Genomic DNA, 7,367 nt, shown 5'->3' with positions numbered 1-7,367 from the left:
CAGCTCCTCTTATCAGACAGTCAATATTTCACTGATAAATGAATAAATAGCAAAGGGTGTGTTCTGCTCAGAATGAAATCAAAGTGAATCAGTTAAATCTAAAGACACTGACACAGTTTTTTCTCTGCAGTGCAGTTTGAGCAGCTCATGTTTGGATGAACTCTTTTTGGCTCACTTGTTTGGGTTTGGGGGGTAAAAGCTGCACAGTCCTTTAGTTAATCAGACCCTTACTGTGTCACCAGTAGCTACTGTGTGTGTGTGTGTGTGTGTGTGTGTGTGTGTGTGTGTGTGTGTGTGTGTGTGTGTGTGTGTGTGTGTGTGTGTGTGTGTGTGTGTGTGTGTGTGTGTGTGTGTGTGTGCAGGCTTCAGGTGAGCCCTTCTCGTGTGTGTTGTCAGAGCCTTGTTCCCCCTCACTCACAGTCTCTTTGGCCCTGTCCTCTGTTTGTGCGTGGACCACCTGACCGCTCTGGCCTCGTCGCCTGCTGGTTCAGCTCCCTCAGGCTGAGCCACAGGCACATTCTGTTCATTGTTAATGGTTCTGATCCTGAGCTGTCGCGTGGTCAAAGGATGCAGAGGTTGTAGCTAACAGCACCTGGTTACCAGCGTGCTGTATTTGGGTTCTGACTGTTACATCTGGGCCTGAGAGCAAAGGAATAACACATTATTGACTTTTAAATCAAAATGTTGAAAATTTCATGTTTGAAGGCTGTAATCTGATGCTGCTTCAAAGGATTCTTGATTTTGCAGTTTGACCTGTTGCGAGGCAAAGTTCAGCTGAAGGTCAGGATATGGAAATGCTAAAATAAATTAAAACTGCTGTTGCATTATTCAAAGTTAAAGAATCAGAAGAAGTGAGCAGACTGCAGTCAGGACAAATCTAATATTCATAAGTCCATCATCAGACTTTGGTCAACCTGTAGATTGGAAGCTTGACCTTTCCAACCTGCAATGAATCCTCGGCATCATTTCCATATGTAAAATCAAAATGACACCAGGGGAATTGCACCTGAGCTCAGTTGTCACCCAGTGTCTCTGAAGCTAAAGGTTGCTCTGTCTCCAGTATACAACAGCTGAAAGGTCACAGAATACATGTTACCTGCACGAGCAGAGAAAAGGTGAAAAACCATGTCACAGTGCATCATTCTCATCCTCATCAGCGTCTGACCTGACGAGTCTGGGAGCAGAAACAAACAGAGAACATTTTGAAGTCTGCAGCCAGTTTGTTGCAGGAGTTTCCACAGTTTAGCGAATCTACAGTGAAAGTAAAGAAGAGGCTGCTTGCCCTCTCCATGGTAACTAAAAGAGATGAGCTCTGCAGCAGACGACCCCAGGCAATGAATGTAGTTCTTTAAACCAAAGTTGAAGTAAAATTCTGTTCCTGGATTCTGCATGAACACAGACTGTGCCAACAGGGCTTGGTAATAAACTCAGTGACCTTCAATGGAGGAGAAAGGTCTCTACATCGTGCATTTGTTTGGTCTTTGCCTTCAGCTGAGAGGCAGAAGACTTCTTCAGGGAGGTTTAGACTTTTCTCTATCCAAAGTTAAGGCAGAGGATGTTTGAAAAACACTGAATTCATGCATGACAACACTGAAGTTTAGCACGGAAGGAGCAGTAATGAGGGGCAGGAGCAGCACCTTCCACACAGCAGGGTTTGCGAGATTAAAGCCCCAAGTTTACACCTAGTGGTCCGATCTGGATCAGTCCAGTTTGCTACGGATTGGATCAGTAAAGCCTGGTCCTGTTTGTGTTTCCACTGCCAACTGTGCCCTTCTTGGTAGGCAGCGTGTAAGCTGGATGCTGCTAGCCATGTCAGCTATGTGAGTGTAACGTTGATAAATTCAGTGAAGAAGAAAAACGACACACAGTTTGGTTTGGACAGCAGTTTGACGCCATTTTCCAAGCAAAGATGGAGTTCTTTTCAGGAAGTGGACTGGAGATTTAAAGATGGCAGGGTTATGTGTTGTTCTTTATTACATACAGGAAGTGACTATTCTTTACACCAATCAACAGACAGCAGTGTTTCTAGCTCCACCTTCAGGGGTCGGATCAGTATGTCTGGCACCCCAACAGAAGGGAACCAAAAAGTGGAACAGTATGTGTTGGTAACTTGGGAACTTGTCCTGGTTTTAGTCAAAGAAAAGGCTACAAAATGCGTGCTGCAAGAAGAACTGATCTGGCTTTAGATGTTTTGTATGAAGAAGTTGGTCCAAATATGATCTGATTAACTCTTGTTTATGACTGGACCACAGTTGAAGTCTTTTTGGGAATGCCTTTTTTCAGTCAGGCACAGCAAAGAGAGTCTTCATGAAGGAAAAGCTCTGCTCGGAGGATGAAGTCGTTCCTAAAGTCAAAGAAAAGTAAATGACATGGAGTGGCTCCAAGAGATCAGGCAGCTGACAGCTGGAGGCACAGGAGGATAATTGGGGGCATGAAGGAGTAAGCGCTACCAGGCAAGCTAAAGGAAAAGTCTTTTTTCCGAAACCTGAGACGTTTTGGCTTTGACTGACGTAACATTTTTGCTACCACACAGATCTGAAGTGGCAGAGACAGAGAACAATCAGTCAGCAGTAAAGAGTGGAGACAGACAGGAAAGAAAACAGCTTCATTTTCATCCCAGACCTCTATTTTCTCTCTGATGTCCTCATTTTCTCCATGAGGGAACTACACACAAACACAAAGGAGGATCTCATTCAGCATGCAATGAAGAGCCCACTACAACTGCAGCCCAGAGAGAAACACACAGATACAGCTGCTCCCATTGATCACTGCCCTCAGACTTATTACAGGGTCTGCACAGAAAGACCAAACAGAGATGCAACCCATTATGGAGATGCAACCCATTAGATCAAGTCTCTGCACATCAGCTAAGCATGGCTGCTTACTGCAGAACATCTCAGGGGACTGAATTTAACACTCCAACTCACTGCATGTCTAAATGTCTGCCAGTAACATTAAATAGGGGGTTGTGCTTCTTCAACAAATCTTTCTCACTCTGGTTTATTATAAAACCCCTATTTCAGTCTGAATACTTTGTTTCAGCTGTAGTAACTTTAAGGGTTCTTTGCCCCACAGACCCCCTTCCCTCTGATTGGCCAGCCCTCTGGAGGCCTGTCAGGGGACCGGGCTTCATGTAGATATGAATGGATTAAATGTGACGGCTGAAAAACTCCAGATGTGTCTCCATTCCAGCTCTGCCCTGGCACAGTACTGGATCAGACAGGTTTTCATTCAAGTCAACGTGTTCAACCACACTGGATCCACTTCACTGTGGTCCAGCAGCATGTACACAACCATCTTATTCTGACCCAGAGCCGTGATGCTTAAATTTAACAAAAAAAAGACAGATAGAGCAGGACGGTACGGGGCAGGAAGCTGTGCAGGGAACAGTGACTTCCAAAATAAAACTGTATCCAGTTCAGATGGTATTTATTGACAACAACAAACAGATTTAATGAGGGGCCAGACCAGGGACCTGTACTAGGAAGCTGGATTAAGTCATCCAGGATAACTCTGTGACAACTCGCTGAACTTCACCAGATCTTCGTCATCCAGATCTGCTGTACTACGAGGCTCATTATCCACTCAATAAGTGAATCCTGCTGGGATCTGTGCCCACACACATAAAATGGGCGTGGTTAGCGGCCCCGGAGCATTTTCCACTATGGGGAAGAGAGCAGCCTACTTTACAGCGGAGGAGCAGCAAATAATCCTGCAAAAATACAAGGAGTACCACAGTATTATCCAGGCCAGGAGCAACATGACTGCAGCCGCGAGAAGCCGGAGGGATTGCTGGCCAAAAAAATTGCTGACTCTGGGAACGTGTAAATTTCCAAAATACTGATATTAATAGACGTATCTCATCATGTGACGACACGGGCAGTTAGGTCCTTATTCATTCATGTTGTCAGTCAGTGTGTGTGTGATCAGCATCATATCCCACCTCATCATTACAAAGAGTCCACTTTCCTACAAATCCCAAGGAAAACGCTCATCATAGGCAGTTTGTGCAGATGTTATAGCAGTGGGGAAAAAGGAGGTGGGAGCAAATAAAAAATAAACATAAAAACATCCTTCAAAGTGGTCAGTATGAACGATTCCATTTGCACACATTTCAACTTTTTCCTGACAATGTCTCAGTTATGATGATCAGTAAGGTATTGTTTGTTCACAGCCCATAAGAAAAAATGTTGGGCCAAAAAGACAGGGGGCGGTCCCGCGCCGGAGGACTCCACTCTGGCTGGGCAAATTGGTGACTGTGTGGTCTTTTATGCCAGCCCGAGAGAACCGATTGGTCAGCGGGCGGTCTGTCACACCCCGTGAGCTCTGATCCTGGAACCTAACCCGCTCTGGACCAGGTTTGGCGTTCAGCATCAGTTACTGGGGCAACGTGTCTGGATAAAAAGAGATCCACATTCGTAATGCGGAAAACTCGAAACTTATCCAGGAAGTTATCTCTCTAAGAGCTAATCCAGCTTCGTTGTACAGACCCCTGGAGTCAACAGGTTTGAGGTTTACAGCCCAACATGAATGAAGAGACTTCTCAATGGAGTTAGAAGCAGGAACTCCTCAGTCTGTGACTCCAGCTGCCGGTGTCCTTCAAGCCGCTGGACTGAACAGGCAGTCAACAGACTGCGACTAATCTAGTGTATTTGAGGAGTAAGTCTAACATGACAGTTTGTGGCCTGAAATGTTTTCCTGTTCACTGTGATGATGAGACATTTGAAAAAAAACAGTATTAATGAAGTCCTACTGCTGTTCTCACCAAACAATGTTACTGACATGGAGCTCTGACGACACAAAGACTCCACATTAACATCTGACACAGAGTCCTCTGCTGATGTTTCCCTGTGTATGTGCTGAAGACTGACATGCACTGAGAGAAAGATAATAATAATCTTGGATTTTTTTCTTCTGGGACAAATGATTCACAGCTGAGGCTGAGCAGGAAAACCAACTGTTGACAGTTTAATACAAGGGCGTAGGTTTGGTCTCAACATTGGTAGGGACAATATAACAGCATAACCTGCGTGTACGCTTTTTGCTGGGGACAGGACATTAATAAGACCAAACAGATTGGGTGAATGGGGGTCAGGGCTACATTTCTTTCAAATATGAACCTAATTAATTGATAGGCTAAATGATCAATGCAAAATAAATCTGTATTGACTTATACTAACTTTCATGTGTATTGGTTTACCTGATACACCATTTGATTCAAACCTTCATTTTCAAAAACTACTAAAGAAACATTTTGAAAACTTCCAGAATAAATGTCTGGATTTTATTAGCAAATTTAAATTGCAATATTTGAACATAACTTAAAATCATATTAACATACACAATACAAACTTGTTAATAATCTTGTAACTGAATGCAAAAAATAAACATTTGTCTTAAGACCACTGAACATTGTCTGTCTTATAAATAAATCAAATATAACTGAAAAAACGTATAAGAGACTAAGACGTTAGAGTACTGCACATGCGCAGTACTGTCTGGAGAGCTGACTCCTTTCTTTGAGGGGCAAATGTAAACAAAGTCTTTGTCAGTTCAGAGGTCATTACAGCCACACAGCGCTGTCTGACTGCAGCAGATGACTAACCCCGAGCGGACTATGATGGAATATTGGTGAAAAACATGAGTTTTTGGACGATTAATGCAGTTTTAGGAGCGGTGCTGTCTATGCCCGGATGGATCCCATTATACGGACGTCCGCTGCATGATTTTGGATCTAAATATCTCCCGAAGCACTGCTTGGATCAGGAAAGCCTTCTGGGTGAGCATTTTGTTCTACTTCATTCTATAAACAATGTAAAAACTGTATAAACCGAACTTATCCTTTAAGGGATTTTAATAGCGTTCTACCTGTATGCATCTCGACAAAACAAACTGAAAAACAACGGAAGTACTTGGGCTGTCAAATCAGCCTCCGGTAGCAAGTTTTGCACAAGTATGACATTTCTACAGAACAAGGTTCCTACTCAAGTTTTGCAGGTTAGCAAGTTTACACAGTTTAATGTTATGCTAACTCTGATGCAGGTCGGACTTTCAGTAGAAAATTTAGTGGTGTGTTCCCCACCTCCACAACACTGACGTCTTTTTACATTACTTACAGTGGCTGCTGCTGGCCGAAAAAAACTTCTAATATCCCTCCTCTTCGAAGGAGGCGGCATGTTGTCGACACGTATTTCTGTCGGGGCTGCGTGAGTGTGCGTGTGTGTGTGTGTGTGTGTGTGTGGGTGGGTGGGTGAGGGTGGGGGAGTCAATAGCCAATCTAACGTGCGTTTGAGGGAAAAAAAAATGGACCGGCACATTCAGCGAGTGAAAATGGGTAAATTTAAGTCTGAACATTATGAAAATAGTTCACTTAATAACGGTAGGGTCAATTATATCCTTACAACATATGGGAAGACAATCTAAATTCCCTATACAACTGAACTCGTATAATGCAAAAAGTTGTTTAAAAGTTGGTGGGGACAATTTGTGCCTCCTGAAAAGTTGGTAGTGTTATGTCCCTACCGTCCCTATGCAAACCTACGCCCTTGGTTTAATACTTGTCTCTGTTTCTCTTCTGGTTATATATAATCTTTGGTCTCAGTGAGAGCAGGATATTTGAGTGATCACCTGCTGTTATACCTGACGACATGAAGAGACTTCTGAGGAAAAATAAAATAAGATGGTAGCGCTGAAAAAATCTCCAAGAACAAGTACGACGTGTTTACCTGACTCTGAGATCAAATCTACAATCGTTTGTTGTTTCTTCTTGATGTTGTTGCTTGTTTTTTTTCTTTCTTTTGTTTTTGTTTTTTAGTCTGAGGTCACTTGCAATACATATGCATTTGTTTGTGTGTGTGTGTGTGTGTGTGTGTGTGTGTGTGTGTGTGTGTGTGTGTGCGTGTGTGTGTGTGTGTGTGTGTTTGTGTGTGTTTGTGTGTGTGTGTGTGTGTGGGTGGGTACAGGTATTCATCCGAAGAAAACAAACTGCTCTGAGGCTAATGAGGCTGAGAGCTACAGATGTGCAATGAACACTCTGACCAAAGGTCTGCTCAGAGCTTTCCTATCTCTCCTTCTCATGATCTTTCTCCTGTGATTCTGAGAAACACACACCATGGTTCTGACCTCGGTTCACTAAATTCTTATTTTTTGACACTGTTTGAAGGGATCCCAGCATGGAGTACCCGAAGGATACCACAATGAGACTGAAAAAGTTCACTGTGTGCAGTTCATGAGCAGCAAACATGACACAAAGGCTCCAACCTTCTGAGAGACAAACACAAACTGACTGACAGGTCTAACTTTCCTGAGAACGCGCTCACAGAGGAAGTTTCATGTTTCCATCTTAAAAACACAAGTTCATTTCAGAT

Source organism: Halichoeres trimaculatus, unplaced genomic scaffold, assembly GCF_033239565.1.
Source record: "Halichoeres trimaculatus isolate MK-OKI-2021-1 unplaced genomic scaffold, fHalTri1.1 fHalTri1_scaffold_16, whole genome shotgun sequence".
Lineage (NCBI taxonomy): Eukaryota > Metazoa > Chordata > Actinopteri > Labriformes > Labridae > Halichoeres > Halichoeres trimaculatus.
This window is presented reverse-complemented; position numbering follows the sequence as displayed.